Source organism: Panthera tigris, chromosome D2 (assembly GCF_018350195.1).
Source record: "Panthera tigris isolate Pti1 chromosome D2, P.tigris_Pti1_mat1.1, whole genome shotgun sequence".
NCBI classification, from domain to species: domain Eukaryota; kingdom Metazoa; phylum Chordata; class Mammalia; order Carnivora; family Felidae; genus Panthera; species Panthera tigris.
This window is the reverse complement of record NC_056670.1, coordinates 13,814,582-13,837,872: the sequence shown is the minus strand read 5'-3', so window position 1 is coordinate 13,837,872 and position 23,291 is coordinate 13,814,582. Positions and strand designations below refer to the sequence as shown.

Here is a 23,291-nt window from a genome sequence, read left to right as displayed (position 1 = left end):
TCAGCACAGAGCCTGACGTGGGGCTCAAACTCACGAACCGCGAGATCGTGGCTTGAGCCGAACTCGGGAGTTGGACACCTAACCGACCGAGCCACCCAGGCACCCATCATCTTCACTTTAAAAATGTCAGATGAAATGGTCTGGCTATGAAACGGTCATCAGTGGGGTGGACTAGAAAGCTTAGCGATCCTTTCGAATACGAGCTTTTTTCGTAGAAGCGTGGGGTTTTCTCGCTGTCACGAGGGCTGGGGAGCAGAATGCAGCGAGGGCTGCGACAGTAACCTGGCCGGGTGGAGATGTGTCCACCTGCCCAGAGTTGGTGCAACCACTGAGAAGACAAAACCAAGGAAACCGGGTAGCACCAACGGAGCTCACCGGTAGAAGGAACAGAGAATATGCACTTCTGCGCGCACCCCCTCCCACGGGAAGCCCATTTTGCCACCAAATACAAAAATAATATTAACGACACAGGATGGGGGTGAGAGGTCAGTTGTCCAAAGCCTCGGGCGGTGGCCGTGTGGTAACCATAAACGGGACGCCAAAGAGAAGCCCGGCATTTGCTACGAGCTGCGTAAACTTGGTCAGGTCACTTAACCCACCACCCAAGCTTTGGTTCTTCCCATTGAAAACCAGGGATAACGACAGTGCCTACCTCATAGCAAAACTGTGCCGCGCGACCATGAGACTAAAATAATTCACAGTGGCGAGCCAGGAGAGGGAGGGCGCACAGTCAATATTCATGATTATTATTCACAGCGGTCAGCCTGAAAGGTAAATGGCAGGAGGGGCTGGTTGGATATTGCAATGTCTGGGGAATGCTTCCCAATCTGCCTCTTATTCCAGAAAATTCCACGTTGGTCCCGTGACCCCACTAACACCAGTGCCAGCTGGTTTCAACAGGGAGTGCTGGGCCGGCAGAGGCAGCCCTTGTGCTGTGTGTGAGCTGTTGGCCTATTGTCACCGTCCTCGCCTGGGATGGCAGTGGCGGCGGCCCGGCCTTCTTTCCAGTCATGCCCTCCTCCGCCCCTGTCACCCCGCCCCCGGGCCCCATTCTCTTCCTCTGCTGTGCCCAACAGTGGCCTTCTGTCTCCTTTTTGTTCATGCTTCCGCTGAGCCACACTTACCCCAGTTCACGAGCTCTAGATCTGTCCTCAGAAGCCCCGGATCCTGGAGGTCAAAGCCGGACCAGGCTGGCTCACTGGTGGGTGCCGTGCTTCGCGGGGAGTCGGGGGCGGGGGGGCTCCTTAAAACTGAGAACAGAAAAAGCCCCTTTGGCCAAGGTGAATTCAAAGCCCCCCACTTCTGGCCACGGCGAAGAAAACAATAATCGTGTGGAGAGGGGGCCGCCCACACTGTAGTGTCTGAGACAGGACCCGAGACCTTCCCGGGAAGGGGAGAAATCCTTTTTGGCTGACTCCCCTGACTCTGTGTTTCCTACAATTCTACAACAAAGATCCAGGAACATGAGAAAAGGAAACTGAGAAAATGTGTCCTGGGATCCAAATTTAAGCCAAGAACAGGACAATGTGGGCCAAATGGAAATGAGGCCAAGAGTACTTTCTTGGGGCCCCAGCTTTTTATTTTTTTTGTTTTTTTCACATGCCCAAACCTGTTTCACTGCTTAGTGTGAACGATAGTTCTGGGATACAGTTCACTACGGGAAAGGAAATTTAATTAGCTCGGGCAAGCTCACCTTCCATCCAAGGTCGACATAGTCAAATGGCACATTAACCGTGATTGCTGCCAATGGATTTGTGAAAAAAGGAATAGAGAGAGGAAGGGAGGAAGCGGGGGGGCGGGGGTGGAGAGGGGGGGCTGGGGGCGCGGAGAGAAAGAGGGAGGGGGAGGCAGGTGACATACTTTAATTAAGAGTCATACTGACAGAGGTCAACCTACATCATATGCAGAAAGCAACGGTCTCCCCTCCTTGCCACCCAGTCCCAATACATTCCCAGATCACATTACACACGTGCATGGACCCCTTTGCCTCACACGCTCTCTATCACATTCACAGGAATCTAAGTGATCAAAGTTCTATAATTAGGACTTGAAAGGTACCAATAACAACCCACGTTTGTATGCCGCTTTACAGTTCGCAAAACAGGTGCATTGTCATTACTACACTGGGTTCCTCGTGACCGTGCCGGGGCAGAAGGATGCCACTGTCCCCGTTTTACAAGTGAGGACACTATGCTGAGACTTGCCACCGGGAGGAGGTCACAGAGTTACAAGGGTCCCAGCCAGGACCTGATGCTCAAACTCAAGACATTTCCCACACCCTGGGAGAACGGTAGGGCCAAGCAAACACAAGAGGGAAACGGAGGCACAGACTAGCGTAGTGGCTTGACAGATGACGCAGGTGGGAGCATTAGCCCTCAGTTAGAACTCTTCAGAGTTTCAGCTTACTAATATTGACACGATTATCTAAGTTCTCGCGAGAAAGGCCGTATATCAAGAAAGCATTACACTTGGTAGGAATCGGAAGGATTTCGCCGTACGACGTCCTGTCTTCTCCATGTGCTGGTGTGATTATTTCGCATTGAATTATATGCGTCCTATGAATAATGTCATTTCCAGAATAGAAGTAGAGAGCTCCAGGCCCTTTTACAATCCTGGGCAGAGAGTCTGAGCAATCCAGCTCATCTGAATCACAAGAAAGAGGCAAGTCTCAATTTGGAATCACAAAATAGATGATGCAAACGTTTCTCAGCCCTGCAAGGCGAGGGAAGCCTGGGCAGAACCAGGATCCGTCTGGAAGGCTTGGCTGCTTCTCTCCTGCCCGCTTTCCCTTTGACCGGCTGTGGCGTGTCCTCCGGGGCCCGTCCTCCACCTCGAAATTTCCTCGTGAGCTTGATAGTTCGGCCGGCCGGCCGGGCCGAACCAGGGACCTTTGTGCAAGGATGCCGTCTCGGGCACAGGAGAGACACATTCTGCTGACAGCTCCGTTCGGACTACAGCCCTTCGGCAAGGCCCCAGTCCCAATCACCGGCCGTGAGCACTGCAGGCTGTATGTGTTTTTCTCCTTCTGAGCCCTTTGGTTGCGCTTTATTGTTTTTCCTACTTAGAAATTAGGCTGTCTCCATGATGCGAGACATCCTTCCTTTCTAGAATTTCCAGGAAGCACATTTCCCTCCCACGTGTTAGAGTTAATGTAATTGAAACCAAAGTTTGAGGCCATTTCTCCTAATTCAGGAAAAGTTGCACGCTTGGCAATGCAAATGGAAAGAGACAAAAAAAAAAAAAAAAACCTAGTAGTGGATTTTTGCGGTGTTTTTCTCATTTTGGTTGTGTGTGTATGTTTCATAAAGCGCGCAGGAGAATTAAATTCAAAACACAACTGCTGGGAGAGCTAGAAACTCTTGTAATTCATGTTGTGCATAATGCATTTGGCAGGCCCGAGCACAGAAATTTCCAGAAGTGTTTGCGTGGCAGCCGTGCTTAGCCAATTCACATTTTTTAGCCGTCCTGGCCAGCTGCCCAGCCTACAGAAAAAGTCTTGTATCTCCACAAGTTTGGCTGGCCTCTCTGACGGGTTTCCAAACTGCATGGCAACGTTGGATAAGCTTATTTTCAAGAGCCAAAAATCTCCAGCTACTTATATTGTTACCAAATACCAGATGTGCTTAATACAGAGCGAGCAGAGCCAAACCCAGGGTAATCAAATAACCTATCATTACCATTTTCTAAAAACGAAAAATGCAATTGGAACACCAGATTACTGTTTTTCTTTGTTTGCTTTACGCCCTATTACTGGAACCCCTGGGGTGTTGGGAACAGGGCTCGGGCGGGGAGGCCAGCTTTGGCAGCGCAGAAGACGCTGTTTACAATCACACCCTGCACATCTGAAACATGTGTGAGAAAGTCAAGGCCCCAGCAGATTTCTTCCAGCCCTGCCGCTCGCAACGCCGTCCCCGGCACCCCCCCCCTTTTCCCCGGGGAGGGGCTCTCGCCACCGCCCCGGAAAACACGGCAAAGTTGAGGTGCGCTGGGATTTGACCTTGAAGGAGAGGAATGTAGAGGGAGACGGGAGGGTAAGAGCTGGGACTTCACAAATTAGAGGGGATGCAAGAGTTGGAAGCTGCTGCAGCCGCTGCCGGAACAATGCACGGAAGTCCTGAAGGGCTTGAAGGCACCCGGGGATGCTGCGTGGCTTTGTCAGAGGTCCTGGCTGGGCTTCAGCTGGTAGACCTCCGAGTATTGAACACACAAGGCTCCAATTCCATTTCCCCCTCCTCTCATTGCTATAAATTCCTTCTTTCTCCTTCCCTCTCTCCTTTCTTCCCCCCTTCCTTCCTTCCTTCCTTCCTTCCTTCCTTCCTTCTTTCCTTCCCTCTTCCCCTCTTTCCCTCCTCCCTTCCCTCCTTCCTTTCTTCCTCCCCTGCTTCCTTCCCTCCTCCCTACCCTCCCCCCCCCGTCTCCTTCCTTCCCTCCTCCCTTCCTTCCTCCTTTTCTTCCGTCCTTCTTCCTTCCTTCCTTCCTTCCTTCCTTCCTTCCTTCCTTCCCTCCTTCCTCTCATAATTTTCTGGGAACACCGTGGGAAGAAAAGTGTGGCTGCCACATCCCCTGTTGCTCAAACCTCTAGGCCTTCTGTTTTGCTAGTCCTGCCTCCCCAAGCTCACAGGTCTGAAGACACGACAAGAGCAAACACTCTTCGCACCGCGAGGAGGTTGGTGGCCCCGGTAAATGGCAAGCATGAGCATCAGGGGTTATTAGAGACAGAGATGACATCTTTCCATAAGAAATTGGAGAGCCAGTAACGATTCCGAAAATATCTGTGATCTGCATTAAGACAACTGTATAAATAAAGAACTAAGTGACTCGACCCTTGGAGAGTTGTTTCGAGAAAACCGTTCCTAAAAACGTATCACAACCCAACTGGGCCTTGAGGACCACGGTGCCAAGCCAAACTCAACGAGAAGATGCACAAACTCAACGAGAAGATGTTTTCCTTAGTGTGGAGTCATCGGGGGGACACGCCATGAACTTGGTCCAATGAGCAACGAAATGCTTTGAAAATATTTAAATGGATGTGTACCATAAAATAATGTGGAACGGGCGTCTACAATACCTTTTGAACTTTCCTCCTGGCTGTCCTCACACGTTTTACACATCGGGGGTGTTGCTGAAAACTTGAGTGTGAATCCATATGCTAAGTGGAATTAGGTTTTAAATATTCTAGGGATACTCCTGGCATGGGGGAACCCCGTATCCGTGAAGAAGCCACAGAGAAAGTCAGTACCTACACCGATGGTCTCCGCTCTGTTTGGACGGCCCCCCGCCCCTGCCCTCGGCCTGTGAAGAGCCTTTGAGGACACGCATCAGCAGCGCCTTGCTCTCATTGCTGGGTCAGGGGAGGAAAGGGCCGGTCCTGGGGAAGGGTCAAGGGCAGGCTGTTTTGTTCTCCGGCAGCAAAACAGAGCAGGCGAGAGGAAACCACCCAAGTGATGAGCTCTGCGGAGGACAAGTGAAGCCTGAGTCTAAACACAAACGTGGAGGAGCTCATCTCCTTGGAGCTGTTTATATTACATAACTCAAATAAACACAGCAGCGCGAGATCGGTTCCCTTGGCGAGGGCCAGGACCACAGGGCCGAGAGGCAGACAGAGGGCGTCTCCTCCCGCCCCGCTCAGAAACGGGCTTCCTTAAAACAACGACCCGACTACAGCAACACTAATAACACACAGAGGCACACCAGCAGGGTTTAGCAGGATACCCTGAATAAACTAGACCAGAGCCACTCTAATGAGGACCGGAAGGTGTCTTTCTTTTCTCCGGCTAAGCAACAGACCCTGATCAGAGCGAGAAGAAACAAAACTGACCCTGGAATGATTCTTTGCATTTGCAAAGGAGGGAAGCCAGTCACCTGCGGTGGTTCTCTCGGTACTCAGAGCCGCTGGGAAACCGGGGAGGACCACAGTGGCTACCTGCCCAGGCATCGGAGGGGCAGCCGACCTTCTCAGACTTCAGCCCTTCGCCGCCCCGAGGCAAAACAGGGGGGTACCCCAGCCTCTGGGAAGCATCGGGCAGTTTCCATGGCATCTATGTGAAGAAGAAGTAGAAGAGGAAGAAAAAAAGAAGTTTCCAACTCGGTAAATGAGCACAGGCGCACAGGCCCGACGTCTGAACGAAATCAGAGAGTCTTGAAATTGAGAGCAGGCGAGAACCTACTGAAACCTTCTTTTTCGTCAGTGGCCTGCAGTCTCCTGGGACACAAGCCCTATCGTATGCCAGGGGACAAGAATAGAACCAAAAATTGAGAACACAGCCCTTAGCACAGGCTGATGGCATTGGTTGCCAACAGTTGCCCCATTAGTAGGCCATGGGGACATGCTAGGGAACATTTTCTCTACGAGGCTTGTGTTTAAAAATATATCTTGCTTCAGAGCTGGCCCTAGGCGTGGCTGGGGAGTAAGAGCCTCCTTTTTCCATGCTGAGAAGGTGCCAGTCACTCTGTGATTTACTGCCGATCCCTTACCCCTCTGAGCCTGCCCCTTACGTGCCGTGTGACAGTTACCCAGACCTCAACCCGGCCTGTGGCAAGTTAATGTTTCAGACGATTCCTGGATGGAAGCCACGCTCCAGGGTCGCCCTCCCCCATGAACTTGCTGGATGCACGCAGGGCCAGGGCTGAAAGACAGTGGTCATTACAAAGGGCTCTGACCTCTTCTCACCCTGTGGATGTGTCCCTGGAGACATTTCTCTCTCCATTTCCTTATTCCCAGACGGAGGCAACAGTTCCTGCCCACGTCCCAAGGATGTTTAGAAGTCATGGCTAACGGAAATGACCGAGAAGCTCTTGGCAGATGCCCAATTCAGAATCGCGTGCTGAATGACGGCCTCCCTCACCCACCCTCTGTACCGCATTACCTACGTGCCCTGCTCTCACCGCTCTGCTGACCGCCCTGGGGCGCGAAGCCGGTCTGCCCAGAGGTCCTGGGGTCCGCTAGAGAAGGTTCCCTTTGCGGGAACCACTGCGATCCCCGCATGGCCGAACTCGTATTCCGGGTCGGAAACAACAGGCGATGCATCTGGCCGCGGGCACCCAGGGCTTGGCGCCCCTTCCCCCAGAGGGGGTAGAAGTGAATCAATCGACATGGTGGGGTCAAGTTTGAGTGTGGCTCGGCGAAACCCTGGGGACCTCCTTTCTTGAAAAACAACTGGGACAGGGTGACAGCTGTTCAAGGATGCCAAAGAAAAGGGTCCCCCGGGGAAACCTCCCCAGGGAAGTCTCTGCCTGCAGGAGGCTGTGAGTGACACAGAAGACAGTCGGCAGGAGTGGGCACAGCCCGGCCCGGGTGAACTCTCCGGGTGGCCAGAGATCGGAAGCACCGTGCACGTGTAAAATCTGGTGGTAACGAGGACCGTGGTGGCAGCGGTGACATTGACTATCACAGACGGTGGGGCCTATCGAACCGTTCTGAAGCTGTGGCCCCTGTAAGGACTTGGCTGCAAAATGGCTACCATATTGGAATCGTCACAGCTCTTTTGGCCTTTATTTATTTTTATTTATTTGAGAGAGAGAGAGAGAGAGAGAGAGAGAGAGAGCAGGAAAGGGGAAGAGAGAAAGAGAGAGAATCCCAAGCAGGCTTCACACTCAGCATAGACCCCAACATGAAGCTCAATCCCACGACGGTGAAATCACCACCCAGAGGGACCACGTGACCCTCCCCATTTGCACATGGGCCGCCGCCTCTGAGGCAGGCTGGGAGAATTCCTTGTGTGGAAGTCACTGGACTTCGATCCCAAAGACCTGGATTGGACTCTGGGATCAACCACTTCCTAGCAGTGTGAACTGGGCCACAGTAGCTAACCTTTCTGAGACTCAATGGTCCCATCTATAGACTGGAGCAAACGATGCCTCACCTCGGGGAGGTGAGGGGCCGTCAGAGGAAGCACGCAGCCCCAGGAGGTGAGATAAATCAGCAAAATCCGCATCTGGGTACAGGCGTGACCTCTTAGCTTCGGAGGCGAGAAGCCTCACGGTCACCTGGCAGGTGGGGGCGGCTGGAGGCCTCGGCCTCGGCCTTGGGAGCAGGCGTCGAGCCCTGGAAGCCCTGCCACCTCCCCCTGAGAGCTGGCAACAGGGCTGGAACAGGATCTGCCCGTCCCCTGTAACCTGGAGCATTTGCCACCAGGTTGCAGTGGCCTCTTTGACAGTTTCGCAGGTGACAGGTCTTCCTCCATGTTCTCCTGGGCCCATCGCGCTCCCGGCCGCAGAGGGGACGCGCCCTCTTTCGGGCCCCCAAGGCACCCCCCCCCCCCCAACCAGTGGAATCGAAGTCCCCCGAAAGAGCGCAAAGGGGAGTGCCCTGGGCACCAGGGAGAACGAGCCTCCTTGTATTCTTTCTAGATGAATCTCCGGGCCTGCAGCAGCCCAGGGCGCATCCCAGGCCTGCAGCAAACCTGTCCGCTGCGGGGCTGTCTCGACACGCTGTTTGGAAAGTCAAGATTTTCAATGTAAACTTTGTTCTCCCTTTCCTTTCTTCAGGGATTGATTCACAGATGCGGCTTCGTGCCCCGCTTCCTCTCCACGGCTCCGGTGCCGAAATCCGAGGTCACACGACATCGCTGTCAGAACAAGTCCACGCCGCCGCCATCCTATCCGAGAGGCCCACGCTGGGGCGGCCTTGGCTCCTGAGCCTGCCCTGGTGTAGGGTTCTCGGTGGCACTATTTTTGGCAGATTTTTTTTTTTTTTTTTTTTTAATCCTTGCTCTTTATCACAAGCCTGTCGGGCAAATGACAGAGGAATTGCAAGCTTGAATGGGCTTGTCTGACAGGCCAACTTTCATCCCGGGTGCTGCTGCCTGACTTTGAAAAAGGAACTCTGGGCAGAAGAGAGTAATTTCACACTGATTCCTCGCCGTAACTTGCTTTGGGGTTGAAAACGTCGCGTTTCAATCATCCCCGCTTCGCGCTGCAGGGGAGAAGACGGGCCACGCGTGCAGGTGACGCGTTTGCCGCGGGCCCGCACCGAGACGACTGCCTGGCTCTGAAGCAACAGCCCTGAGACACACGGGCGGGCGCGCTAAGGAGCTCTCCGCCAGCCACAAACGAGTGCCTTCGGAGGAGCCCATAAGAAATGGGTTCTGGCAGAAAGAGAGAGCCGCCTAGGACGCGGAGCCTCATATCGGACACCTCCATCATTCAAGAATCCATTAGAGCGTCTTTCTCCCCCAGGCCCACGTTCCGCGGAGGAGTTGGGTGGCTGCAGGCAAACCGCAAACGTAGGAGGGTCCGAGACAAGCATGCTCAGCTCCGACAGGCGTGAGATGGGAGGTACGGGAGGGAAGGGGAAAGTGGCGTCCAGGCCAATGACAGCTGGCGAGGCTGTGCGTGAAGCATCCGCCGGGGACAAGGACAGGGGCTCGTGGGGAGGTCAGGGGACGTGGTCGTTCCCGGGTCAGCAGCAGGAAGCAGTGACTTCTCCCGCGTCATAAACCGTCCCGTCCTTCGCCACCTCTGGCCACACTTACTCAAGAGGCCACACTGCCTGATACCTGCTGATTTTTCCTGGGATGGCTTCGAAATGGTTCACGTCCTTAATCTTGCTCCTCAACTGGATTGTAAGCTCTCTGAGGTCAGGAACCCATACCTAACCCTCTCTGCGTGCCCCGAAGCTCCTTCCTAGGGCTGAGCACAAACCAAGACTCAATAACCGCCCGGAGTCTATCGGAGACCTTCACACACCGCTGACAAAGATTCAGCGGTACTGGAGGGTTTGCTCCAGGATCAGCCAGCGTATTTCTCAGCGAACGAATCCAAGCTTGTTCTCGGCGGGACATCAGGCTATTGACGGTCTATCCAGCCGGACTTTTGGGCCTTCTTGGCCACGCCTCACATGCTGTAGACTCCAGCTGTGTGCAACCGAATGCTCTTGGCGCCTCTGTGCCTTTGCACAGGCTGATCCCTTGGCCTGGCTGCCCTTCCCTCATTCTTCCATCCGTGGACTTGGCGTTTCGGCTCCAGGTCAACCCGCCCCCTTCCCGCAGGGCGGCCAGCATCCCTTGGGCAGAGCTGGTGAGGCCTCCGCCTGTGGGTCCGGAGTACTTTCCGGAGGCCTGACAGGACAGGTGGCCTGGTGGCCCTGCCATCCGGTTGATGCCGTCTGCTTGACCGATCTGCCCCCTTCGTCATCTCTCAGCTTTGGCTCTCGGCACAGTGCCTGGCACTTGGTAAAGGTTTATCGTATGAACGTGTCTCCCACATTTGGCCTCTCATGGCGACGGCAGTCAGGGCCCAGCAGGTCACGTGGGGACACGGCAAAAGACGTGAGACCAAACGAACGCTTCGGAGGGAAGCAAGGCCCTGGGGCCCTCCCGATAAGCTGGGGCACCTGGGACCAACCCCCAGCTGTGAGGTTGGGGGAAGTGACACTTGCTTTCCGGAGCCCTGGCCTCATCTCGGGACCTCACTCCACCTTGTGGGGTTTCGAAAACGTCATGCAACCTTCTCATGGCCTTTAGTGACACGGCCGGACCGGGCGATTATTCCTGGTCTCCAGCGATGGGTGTGGGGTGTGACCGGGCAGCAGCAGTGTGTCGGGCGGAGAGGGTGGCGTTAGCCCTGGACGCGGGGGAGGTGGCGAAGATCGTGGACTCCAGCCTGGCCTCACACCCGGCCCCCACCCCTGCCCCGCCGTGCGACGCGGTGGGAAGGCCTCAGCTTCCCCGCGCATAAAGGGTGAAGCAACCCCCACGGGGTCGTTCAGAAAGTCGGGCCGACGGACGCGTGTGAGCATCGAGGGGGATGCCCGGCACGTGACGATGGCTCCCGAAAAGCCAGCCCCCGTCACTTGGAATTGGAAGATGAGTGTCAAATCTGGCTCTCTCCACTTGCAAGTTGTGTGACCTGAGTGGGCCAAGGTGTCTTACCTCTCCGCTCACGTTCTCTGGTTCCTGAGAGGAGGGCGGGACTGCTGCCCTCACTGGCTGTCTTGAGACGCAAGGAGATAATGGGAGGGAATGTGCTCTGCAAGCCATGCGTTTTCCTGGGGTAGCTGTGAGTTGCCTGTTCGAAGGCACTGAGAGGTGAGGAGACCTTGGAGATCCTGCCACGTGAGAGCTACCCCTTAATGGAGACAATGACCGTCTAGTAACCAAACTTGTAATTTCTGTAAAGCGCATGCTTTGACAGCCACCTGGGGTTGGTGGGGGGGGGGGGGGGGAGGTCTATTAGCGACCCGTAGGCAAAACTGTGACTCTCCCAATGCGAAGTTCGAGTCTGAGGGTCCACTTGGCTGTGCCACGGTTCCCAGACATGTAGTCAAACATTATTCTGGACGTGTCTGTGAGGGTGTATCTGGATGAAATTAACATTTAAATCATTGGACTCTGATCCAATGTCCTCTATAATGTGGGTGGGCCTCATCTAATCAGTTGAAGGCCAGAATTGAACAAAAGACTGACCCCACCCCCACCCCCACCCCACACACACACCCATCCCCATGCAAGAGGTAATTTTGCCAGCAGACTGTCTCTGGACTTGAACTGTGGCATTGACTCTTCCCTGGGTCTCTAGCCGGCCAGCCTACTCAGCAGACTTTGGACTTGCCAGCCTCCATAATCACCATAATTGTGCTAATTACCTAAAATCTCTCTCTCTCCCTCTCTCTCTCTCTCTCTCTCTCACACACACACACACACACACACACACACACACACACACACACTGTTGGTTCTGTTTCCTTGAAGAACCCTAATATACCCATAAACATTTGGAGTCCTCAGATAGCTTTAAACTATAAACTCTAACAGTCCCAGTGAACACAGATTTCACAGGGAGGCCAGTTTCAAACACTAGCCGATCCTAAGCGTGACTTTGTCCTGCCTCGCCTGTTCCCTCCCATGGAAACCACACATGCCCCCTCCTTCTGCTCCCTGACCGCCCCCGGTGCTTACCCAGGAGACCCTGCATGGTGTCCCGTGCTCTCTCAAGGGAACCGTGACTATAATAAAATCTTTAAAATTTCTTAGTCTCTCTCTGTCTTCACCTGCATCTGGTCTTTCCACACCTCACCCAAGGTCATGTGATAAAACAGACAGTGACTGTAGCCCAGCCCTAGGGGAACCGTGGGCCAGCCTCCAGGGATGGGCAAATAGGTTATTTGGCCCCGTCACGTGATGCCCTGCTAGATGCCATGGTACCACACTATGTGAGATCGAGGGCTGACAGAGAGGCAGTCCGCTTCTCAAGCAGCCTGGGCCAAAAGAATCGTTCCTTGCAGAAAACAGCAATCATCATCCTCATATAAACATGATCTGGCCCTCCAGAGAGCCTGAGTGAGCCATGTCCCCAAGTGAGAGCAAATGTGCGTCCAGAGGAAGCGTATTTACCTGCTCGCTCAGGACCCACAGCAGCCTCGGCGCCCTGTTCCTGTTCCTGTCTCTGTCTCTGTTCCTCAGGGCGTGTTCCTGAAGCATCTGTGTCTGAGAGCTCATTCACCTCACCTGCAGGGAGAGGAGGGCGGTGACCTCCCAGGAAAGAGTTAAATCCCCCTGGGTGACTCATAAAGTCACAGAATCATACAATTACAGAACCTGAGAATTTCAGAGCCTGGAAGGGAGCTAACGGGTCATCAGGGTCCAACACCCCTCATTTTGAGAAGGAAACAAATAATCCCAGCTGAAACAAAGACTCCCCACTCACCTGCAGTCCCTATTATGGAGTCCCAAGCGAGGGCTAATTTGACCGTGGAATCGGAGAACAGCTTTGACCTGCAACCAGAGTTCATTTGGTGGGATTTCTTGCTGACTGAGTAATTGATGCCAGGGTGCATCCCCCCTCTGTCCCGGTTAATCTGCCTATTGTCCCCGTCCATCTATCCCGCACCCCACTAAGAACCGAGGCAGGTACAGGAGGAACACAGCTTTGGTTTGCTCTCACTTCCTCCTCCTCCTCCCTTTCGGTTCTCCTCTCCCACTGAGGCTGAAGATTGAAGAGTTATGGGAGCCGGCTCAGCCCAGGGGCGGGTGCGGAAGAAAGGCCAGCAGCAGCCAGTGTCACGGTGGCATCTTTGAAACTCTCACGCCCGCGGTTACAGGCAGGACTGTTTGACAGAGCGGATGTTAGAAGGCACCTGATGAAGACACCCCAAATAATAAGGGGCTGAAAACAAGTGCATCTCTGGTCTTCAGGATGTCTTCCGATGCCAGGACCGGGGGGCCGCGGGACGGCACTGAGGACAAACGTAAATGAACCACCGCCATTGGGGGCCGTGCCTTCCCCATTCCCCATGGCCAGGAAAACTACCCACCAGGCCCCTGCTGGGGGTCACTGAGTTAAACGCGACAGCTGATTATGAAAGGGCCTGGGTGAATCCACGAGATCAGTAATGACGCTGCTTTTTACAGGAGCTAAGAGAAGGGCAATTAAATCTTCCGCTTCGGGCCATATAAACTGATCTCCACAGGAGGGCAAGAATTAATTTAACTCCAAACACACAGGCCCGCCCAAGCCCTCCGACAGCCTTGTATAATGGACCAAGCACATGGCGGGGATGACAGAGGGAAGGCAGCAAGATTTGTTCCAAGCACCAGGTATTAGCCAGCACACAAATCAGGAGCTTGAACTTGATGGGCCTCAAGGCTGATCCAGTGTGGCAAATCCTGGGCTTCTTACGGCTTCTCTCCGTACTTGGTTTATTACACACAATCTGTACAGGGGCTGTTTCCACACTTAATGGCAATCCTGAATCACTATCTATTTCCCATCTTCGCCTGCAAAATAGCAACCCAGAGCGAGTGCTGCACCATAAATACTGGGCCCCATAAAGCCACTGCTGTATAGATTTGCCTTTTTGTGCGTGTGTGTCTGATTCACTCGCGCTTTGGCCGCCTTCCAGGCTCTAGGAGAGGAAAAAACCATCCCGAGCATCCCAACAGCCTCATTTTGATCTGTGATACTGAGCAACTCATTTCCACTTCACAGGCTCTGCTGAGCTGTGCCACAGAAAGACAAATCCCAGACGTGGAAGGGGCGGGAGGAGGTGGAGGGGGAGGGGCCGGCGGGGAGGGAGGACGGTGGAGGAGAGGGAGGGAGGGAGGGAGAAGATGAAAGCAGAAAAGGACCGCATTTATTAAGCTGTTTTTCTTTTGGTGAAAAGAAGCATTTATCAGTGATTTCATATATCATGTGAGAGGTGGCTTCCTGCCAATTTCCAAGAATCCAAACAACCCACTGACATCATATGCTAAATATAGCTCAGCCTTTGCTTTAGGTGAATAAATAATGCCGCTGGAAAGGAATAGGTTCTCTTCAGTTACATGTTTATTATGATCAGGCTGTCAGGCTTGTGTAATCAAGAGAATAATGCCCGGTTCCAAGGAGGGATTGTAGGCTATGAACTCTTCAAACAGTTTCGGGAGGGGAACGATAAAGCCCCATTCTGATGGCCTTTCCAGATGGCCAGCTGAGCCTGGCCCTGAGAGGGGAGGTGGGGGATTCAGGTGTCGTGGGTCTTCAAAGCCCTGACGAGAGCGTGTGCGTGTGCGTGTTCCCATGTCTGCCCTGTCCTCTGAACCAGCAAGGAAAGGTGGCTGATCCCTCCGCGGGAAATGCACAGAATGAAGACATTCAAAGGCACGGGTGTGGTCCCGAGCTTTCCACGAGGCTGGGGTGGAGGCGAGCGGGAGCTGGAAAAAGCCGGATGTGGTAGGCGGGAAGGATGGCCGAGGAAGGCCCTCCCTGTGTTCTGCGGGCCTTCAGGTAAGGGGGCTCGTCTAGGGGCATCTGGAGATCCTACCCCACTGCCCTCCGGCCTTTGATGCCACCCCCCTGGAGCTTCCGCGTCTAGCATGTTGTGTCAGAGCCACCTGAAGAATTAAGGTTTCTGATGAGCCCCAGAGATGCCGGCCTGCCCCGAGCTCACCCAGGCTCCTGGAGGACAGAGGGAGCCACGCTAAAGGGCTTGCAGGTACTTGGGGGGGAAGCGAGCAGCTGTAGGGAGAAGAAAGGACAAGAAAATCAGCGCCGAGAGATAAGGAGACTGTGAATCAAAATAGGTGCTGGAAGGTGTTGGATCTCTACTAACATCTGCAAGATTTCTCTTCACAGTCACGGATACAATAGAGGTGGTTGCTATGGAAACGTGAAAAGCGGCGAGGGGAAGGGAGAGGGCTGGATAGAAAGAGGAAAGAGGAAAAGGCGCACAACACTTTTAAATCATCAAAGAGGGATACGACGGCACTTTCCATCTCCGTTAGGAGAATGGAAGTTATTGAGCCCAGGGAGCGGTGAGTACTACGCGCGGGACGGGTGGGGTCAGGCACTCGCAGACACTGTGATCCCTTCCCCCACCCGGGCATTGAACCTGCTCCCCTGCAGTTAAGATCACCCACCGGAAAAGCATTTCGGGCCGGTAAACTCTGCGGTAGACTGCTCCGCGGGGTTTGGCCATGGCCTTCCATAACGACCTTGGAGAGATCAGGTCATTTCTCTGTGCCGTGGTTTCATCACCTACCTGCCTCCCAGAGAGGAATGACGAAGCACTTTGCTCAAGAAAAGAAATGATGGCGCAGTTTAAGGGCACGAGCATGACGGAGCCCCCAGCGCGGCCCGCGGGGGGCCAGGAGGACTGCACGGGCCCACGCCGCGACTGAGCCTCCCAACTTTGCTTCCTTTCGGGGCCCGTGTTAGTGGCACGAAAGCGTTTTCTGAGGCTGAGGAGAATTTTAACAAGCCGCTTACCTTTTATCCAGAATTCGCAAATACACTCCCCTAGACACTGGCGCTCTCCGATGTAAATATAATGTGAACCGCAGAGGCCGCTTAGATTTTCCTAGGAGCCATATTTAAAAAAGTAAAAAGAAAGAACATCAATTGCTCTATACCCTCAATATATCTAAAATGCAATCATTTCAGTATAATCCATACAGAAATCATCAGTGAGGTATTTTATATTTTTTTTTTCCATACCAAATCTTTGAAATCTGGTGTGTGTTTTATACTTGTAACACATCTCGATGAGCCACGTTTCGAGGGCCCACAGCCACAGTAGCTACTGCCTACTGTATTGGACATTGCAGCTCTAGAATTTTCTACCCTATGAGGAATACAGAGAGGTAAGAATACAAAATAGGTCCATTTTGCTAGGACGCTAAATTCTAACCACTTGCCTTGTATCACTATTGGAACAATAAACACACACACACACTTCGAACAGGTGGTCAGTCTCGAATATTCCCCTTTGCCGTGGAACAGTGAACATTCTGTGATTAAGATGAAAGTTGACGGGCCAGTGAAGTCACACGGACTCAGCTCAAGCCACGTCTCTGTCACTTCCTGAGTGTGACTTTCTGAGTTTTCCCCAACCATACAATGGGAATTAGTGAGGCCGCCCAATCGCTTTTCGGAGTAAATAAGATAATGCCCAACGCAAGGCCCAGCACGTAGTAGGTGTTGTTAGGGTAGCTCACTTCCTGTCCCTGGTCTCAGCGCTAGTTTACCAGTCCGCCCTGGACCGTCTGTTCTTCTCCAGGGCTCTGTGAATGAAGAAACTAGAGCTCTGCATGTCTTCGTGTGCGGGAAACCACTGGAGGTAGAAAAAAAACACTGTAAGGATGGACATCGACTTAGTCCATGAATTCAGGGCAAGTAATAGCTGGGTGTTTTCCCAGCACTGAAAGACACGAAGACTAGCCATTCCAAGTTCTTCTTGGATGGCCGTGGACTACGTGGTAAGAGACTTAGAAAAGATAGTCAAAATACGTCCTTCAGCTTCTGTGCTGTGCTGTCCAATACAGTAGCGACTAGTCACATGAGGCTATTGAAACTGACGTTAGTTAAAACGTAAACGTTTTATTTTCTTGGGCACACTCTCGCCACATTTCAGGGGCTCAGCAGCCCCACGGGAAAAGGGGCTGCCGGTTGGACTGTGCAGGCACATTTCATCACAGAAATGCCACCCTGGGGACTTCAACCATTCATTCAGTATGCAACCAAATATAAAACTCAGAGAGAGTAGGACATCGTGAGCGAGCCAGTCGAAAGCCAGACGAGATGGGTTCGATCCTGACCTCAGCACTTCCCAGACAAGTCAACTTATGTAAGTTTCTTAACCTCTCGGTGCCTCTGCTTTATCATCTGGATAATGGGGACCATGTTAGCGGAACTTAATTCAGTGGGGTGTTGTCACTTAAGGACAGAAAGGCACGTGAAGTGCTTCCCACAGCACCTGGCATGTTGTGAGTGCTCAACTCACATTAGCTATCAGGACTAATTACACCATATTCACTACTTCCCAACATAAGGGAGGGTCGGGATCATACTTAAAGGTGAAGGTACCCTTGATTAACCCAAAAAAGCTTCCCGGGAGAGGTAATCCCTTGAGCTGTGATTCAAAGGGAGTCCTGCAAGCATTCAAAACCCTCGGTGGGCATTTATTGAGCATTTACTGAGTATAAGGCGCTGTTATCGATACAGAGATGATACGAAAAGCTCCCTTCCGCCCAGAAGTGCTCAAGGAGGACAAAAAATAGTGTTGATATGAGCAAGGGCCATGAAAGACTTAAGCACTGAGTGCCAGGTGAGCCTGGAGAGGGAGCCTCTGACTGAGCTGCTGAGACTTCGGAGGGGTGGTCCCTGAGTAGACCCTTAGAGGGCTGGCAAATGGCAGGCAGGTGGAGGGAGGCAAAACCGATGAGTGGCCGGGCCTTACGCGGTGACTAAAGTCACCCGTCCCAGCCTCTGAATCTCTAGGGACAGTTAATCAGTCTCTTGCTGGCTAACAAGACAGACTCCAGCCTGTGCACGAGCACCCCCTATGTGGACAGAGCCCCTCAGGAGTAAGGGGAACCACCCAACACCACCCCCAGCCCAGCAGCCCTGGGGCCCGCCTGACTGCCCACCTCACCGCAGAGATGGGAAAACGGGGAGACGATCAAAAACGGCTCGACTCTAAGACAAGTTTGAGCACGAGGAGTCCGGGCGACTCGCCCCATTATTATTCTGGTCACCGTTCATTCTTTCAAAGTTGGAAGTTTTGCACAGACACCAATGTTTCCTCTGAAAAGAGCCAGCACATCCCTGAAGGCTGCCACAGGGGTCAGGATGGGCCTGTTTGTCTAGTATCGACAGGCTGACGTGCCAGGCTGCTGCCCCCAAGGGCCGGACCAGTGTGCCAGTCAGGTACCGACAGCCAAGTTGGAAAGGAAAGTCAGAAGAGCATGTCTGTGGGGGCTGGGAAACTCTGAGGCTGCCGACCGCCCTGGAATATCAATGGGCCTGCACAGGCTTGACAGTCAGGAGGCGGGAGGCCAGACCAGCCTCCCTGCAGGCCTCTCCCAGCACCTGGGGCTCACGCCCTGGAGATTAGGTAACTGGGGTCCTTAATGGGTGACGGATTGAGCCCACGACCTTCATTTATGCCCCAGGATGGAAACACTGCATCTCCCCTCAGGAATTCTGGTTTCTTCCCTGCTTTCTCCTGTTCTTGCCGGCAGCCATCAGAGGAGGAAGAGGCCTTTCCAAAGATCTGGGCCTCCTGATGTCACCCAGCGTCCAGCCTCAGAGAGAGAGAAGTGATGGGAGACGCCCTGAGGGTGACCAACCAGCTAGGGTCATCTGGAACTACCCTTGGTTTTAGTACCAGTAAGGCCCTCAGTCCTGGGCCAACTGGGACAGTGGGTCCCTTGCCTCTCGTCCAGCTTCCTGCTTGGCCCTCAGGGCCCAACTTGAGGTACTGACTGAGCAGCAAACATAGCTAGAGACTTCCATGAAAGGATTGGCCTTCCTCTCCCAACAAAGAGCTCTTTATGTTCTAGTCAGCGAAGGAAAAGCCTGCCAAGGCCGTTTACGCCCCTGCCTCAGCTGCCTGACCAGGAAGAAAAGTTGGTCAGGAGACTCAAGAGGCCAGGGGAGAAAGACCGAGCGGCCACACCGCGCAGTGAGAGCTGCCTGAGGTGGGTGCCTGGTGCCCTGCCCTGCTGGCGACCACAGAGTGTTTGAGCTTCGGGTCATCAGAGGCCCGGATAGGGAAAGGGCACAGGAGGAGACGGCCGGGCATCACGTCCAGATCCCTGCATGTGCATGCAGGGACGCGCTAGTAAACGTTTAACGGGCCCTCTAGGGTGGGGGGCGCGGTGGAGCCCAGAGTAGTATTTGCCCATTTCTTTGGTGTAAACGTTTCATGGCTGATTTCCAGCCACCAGTGTGATGCCGCTGAACGCAGAATGTGAAGAGATGCTCGTAGTTGGCTGTGCGAGCAGGGCCAGCTGTGTCCCTATGCTGTGCGCGTGGTCTGGCTGTGCCCACTGAGCGATACGGCCAAGCCCTGCACTGGGCGACGGAGAGGAGGCTGTCACTTCATGCCAGGGGGAGGGCGGGAGTTCCCAGTGCCTTCAGCGGCACCAGGAACCTATCTTACCGTCTGTTACTTGTAAGCGTGTTTCGGGAAACAGGAGTTATAAGGGACCAATTCCGAGGAAATGGGTGGGTCTATTGGTGGCTGCTGTAGGATCCATTCTCTAGCAAGCCAAGGCAGAATCAGATCTGCATTTTTCTATGCAAACGGTAGGGAATACACAAAGTAGTGTGATACTCCACAAAACAAAAACAAAACAAAACAAAACAAACAAAAAAACTAAGAGAGAAGCAATTATTTTTCCTCACCACTAGAAAACACTGTTTTTGTGGCTCTAACCTAGAATCAATTATTAAACCCCTCTTTTGTATAAAGCATAACTCGCAGTAAACGCCAAGAGCGTCGTTCATTTCACTTAATGATAAATAAAATGATGTTTGACCAATTTGATGAAGACAGTAAGTCAAACTTAGATGCGCTGGCATTTGATGTTGCTGAAACCACAAATCTTATTGAAAAGCTTTTTGCATTTGAAATATGCCAAGTGCAAACAAAATTTAGTAGTGAAAGTGAAGTTAAATATTTAATGACATAATTAAGTCTTATTAATGGTATGTTCTTTATTTTGCAGATTAAATATTCACGATTATCATCTCTTTCATCTTTATTACTTAAGCCATGTGTTTTTCATAATTATTTGTTAGGTATTTTCATTAACATTTGATGAATATTAATAGTTAAAATAAAAAACAGTTTTTATTTCTGTTGTAATGACTTTACAGGGATAATAATATATAACTAAATGTTTATCGTGTGTTCCACTTGCTAACATTTAGATCACTGGTTTTGTTGCCACCGAGTGGAAACGTGGAGTACTATGGGTGACAAACGACAATCGCCACAGTCTGCCATTATTCTTTCTTTCTTTATTTATTTAATCCACTATTCTTAATGTAGCTTCTCTGTGGGACTAATATGAATTGCAAACTTACACATAAAACTCATAAGTAGTGTTTGGGGTTTAATCCTTCTCTGGTGTTAGTGACCTCCTCTCAGACATCCTAATTTATTTCCCATTTTTACCCCATTTTCCTCACCATTTTGGTCCATCAGCATTGATGCCGCTCTGGCGCATTCTCTCTCCGTGACATTGAAAGCTCAGACCCCATCGGGGCGCCCAGGGGGCTCAGTCGGTTAAGTGTCTGACTTCCACTCAGGTCGTGATCTCACGGTTTGTGAGCTCGAGCCCCATGTTGGGCTCTGTGCTGACAGCTCAGAGCCTGGAGCGTGCTTTGGATTTTGTGTTTCCCTCTCTCTCTGTCCCTCCCCCACTTGTGCGCTCTCTCTCTCTCTCTCTCTCTCTCAAAAGTAAATATATAAACATTAAAAAAAACAAACTTAGACCAATAGCCTCTCAGATATTTTCCTTCTGGCACAAAGGGCCGGGGTTTTCCATCCTGGACAATATAAAGCAAATGCACGTGGCTCTCCTAATTTTCCATTCAGGCAGTATTTGCAGAGAGCAAACAGGAGCGGGTCTAATCAACATGACGGCATAAAATGTATATGGCGACCATCGCTTCCGGCGCCAAGTGTGGCGGCCATATTGCCATCAGCAACACACTCCAGAGCGCCAGTCGCTTCCGGGCAGCCCGGGAACTGCATCTTCCCCACCCCCACCTCCGGTTCCCACACCTTGTGCTGCTGACCCCCTTGAAGGCTTTCTGAGGCTTACCGTGCATTTTCCCTGGGGATGACCATCGGGGAAAGAATGGTGATGTATTCTGGCCTCACGGTTGGGCCCACAACCACAGAAGCCCCGGTCCGGGTCCCTGCTCAGCATTCTGGGACCAGCAAGGCAGGCATCAGGGTGCAGACAGAGTCGTGCCAGTTAGGACACGGTGCCCTTTGGCTTTCCTCACACAGCCTTTCCTCTTCTGCAGAAGGCATCTGCATTTTTAAAGCCACAGCCTGTTCTCGAGAGCTCTAAGCAGGAGTGAGGAGGGTTTCTAGCCAATGACAACCTACAGGTAGTTTATGATTTCAGTGTAGGAGAACCTGAATTCATTCCATTTCCTGAGAACCTACCACGCTCGGCCCTTTTGGAGGCTCTTTCTGCCTCTCCCGAAAGCCCTGCAGAGAGGAAGAGATTGTCCCATTTTTTTTAAATTTTTTTTATTTTTTATTTAAAAAAAAAATTTTTTTTAACGTTTATTTATTTTTTTTTGAGACAGAGAGAGACAGAGCATGAACGGGGGAGGGTCAGAGAGAGGGAGACACAGAATCTGAAACAGGCTCCAGGCTCTGAGCTGTCAGCACAGAGCCCGACGCGGGGCTTGAACTCACGGACCGCGAGATCATGACCTGAGCCAAAGTCGGACGCTTAACCGACTGAGCCACCCAGGCGCCCCGAGATTGCCCCATTTTTATGGGGAGTGAGGTGAACACCCTAAGGTCTCACAGCTGGTGATGGGCACAGCTGGGGTTCTAAGACACAAAGCCAGGACTTTCTGGCTCAGAATCCTGTGCGAGTCGACACTACCTCCCTCGTCAGCTACTCGTCTCTGCAGTTATATAGGACACGCGCTCCAGAGAAATCTCATTGTTAAGAAAACCTGAATACAGACAGGCACAGGGAAAGGAATATGTGCCACCTTATTCGTGATGTGCAGGAAGACAGCGTGGGTGTTTCCTGGCCCCACTGCCCTTACGCGCACCAACCGTTTGGCCTGGATGGGAAGACACCGTGCCCTGCTCTCAGATCTGTACGTGTGAGAGCTGGTCTCCAGCTAGACTGTCTTCAGCGCTCTGAGAAGCGGCCAGCCTTAGGTGTCCCCGTGTCCCCGCCCCACCCCCCAACAAACCGGTCCTGAAGTATCTGAAACTCACACTTTAATGTCTGCTTAAACCATTTTCATTAACAAACGTACCAGTTCAGGATGCCCGGGGGGCTCGGTCGGTTAAGCGTCCGACTTCGGCTCGGGTCATGATCTCACGGTCCGTGGGTTCGAGCCCCGTGTCGGGCTCCGTGCTGACAGCTCGGAGCCTGGGGCCTGCTTGGGATTCTGCGTCTCCCTCTCTCTTTGTTCCTTCCCCACGCGTGCTCTCTCTCTCTCTGTCTCTCAAAAATAGACAAACATTAAAAATAATAATAATAAATTTTTTGAAGTGCCAGTTCTGGTGATTTCCACTCACGGATCTCTTGCTGTTGCCGCTAAGGGCCTGGCTGCATGTGGACAAGACTGCCAAAAGCAAGTCACGATATAAGACAGGCTCAATTCCTACCACACCCCCGGGGATACATCTCCCAAGCGACACACGGGCCTCAGTTTCCCCTTCCTGCTCTGAGCGCATGGAGAAGAAAGCACATGTGGGCTCAAAAAGGACAAATATGGAATTTCTGCAGCCCAGGGTGAGCCAGCCGGCTCGGCCGCACACAGTGACGTCAGGCTGCCCCTGGCTCTCATCTGTCATGTCTCTCCTTGTCGAGCCCGCAATGTGACCATTGTTTATTACCTATTGAGCCCCAGCACCATATTTGGCTCTGCACACAAGATCGATAGATTCTTCCTGTCACCGGCCTCACTCGGGTGGCAGGGCTCCAGGCGTCCTCCCCACCTTCCTCTCCTCCTTCCACCTTCCAACAATCCCAGAGACTCTGAGCAGGCCTCCCCACCGCTGCTGCAGACCCCTTTGAAGAAGCTGTTTCTGGGACAAGAGCGAGCTGATGACAGATTCTCAGTTGGCCCCTAAGCTCCGGACCCAGCCAGCCCGGTGAATCCTCCCTGCCATGGAAGCTCCCTGCCATGACAGTAGTGGGGACTTTCCGAGATCTTCCCCCCCCGCCACCTGCCTTTAGCTCCTGCGTCTTTATTGGACGGAGGCCTTGAGATTCATAGGCCTATGATTCACAACATCTGGTGGGCGAGGGGAGGAAGCTGAGACCTAAGGGCCATTTATACCCCCTGATGGGAAATAGTCCAGTTTGGAGTGC

General features: G+C 52.7%; 1 long non-coding RNA gene across 4 annotated transcripts; it reads right to left on the bottom strand.

The window, feature by feature from the left end:
• Window positions 1–69: 69 nt before the first annotated feature.
• On the bottom strand, window positions 70–22,258 carry LOC122231972. Of its 4 annotated transcripts, none has more exons than XR_006209290.1 (7): window positions 22,228–22,258; window positions 15,685–15,775; window positions 12,646–12,713; window positions 12,333–12,446; window positions 1,125–1,250; window positions 653–764; window positions 70–328 (listed from the first exon to the last, which is right to left on the bottom strand). It is a non-coding gene; the product is annotated as an uncharacterized LOC122231972 (long non-coding RNA). The 4 variants fall into 4 exon arrangements; XR_006209288.1 differs by lacking the exon at window positions 22,228–22,258 and adding an exon at window positions 15,913–19,780; XR_006209289.1 differs by lacking the exon at window positions 22,228–22,258 and adding an exon at window positions 16,443–19,780 and having other exon boundaries at window positions 15,685–16,039.
• Between the last annotated feature and the right edge of the window lie 1,033 nt (window positions 22,259–23,291).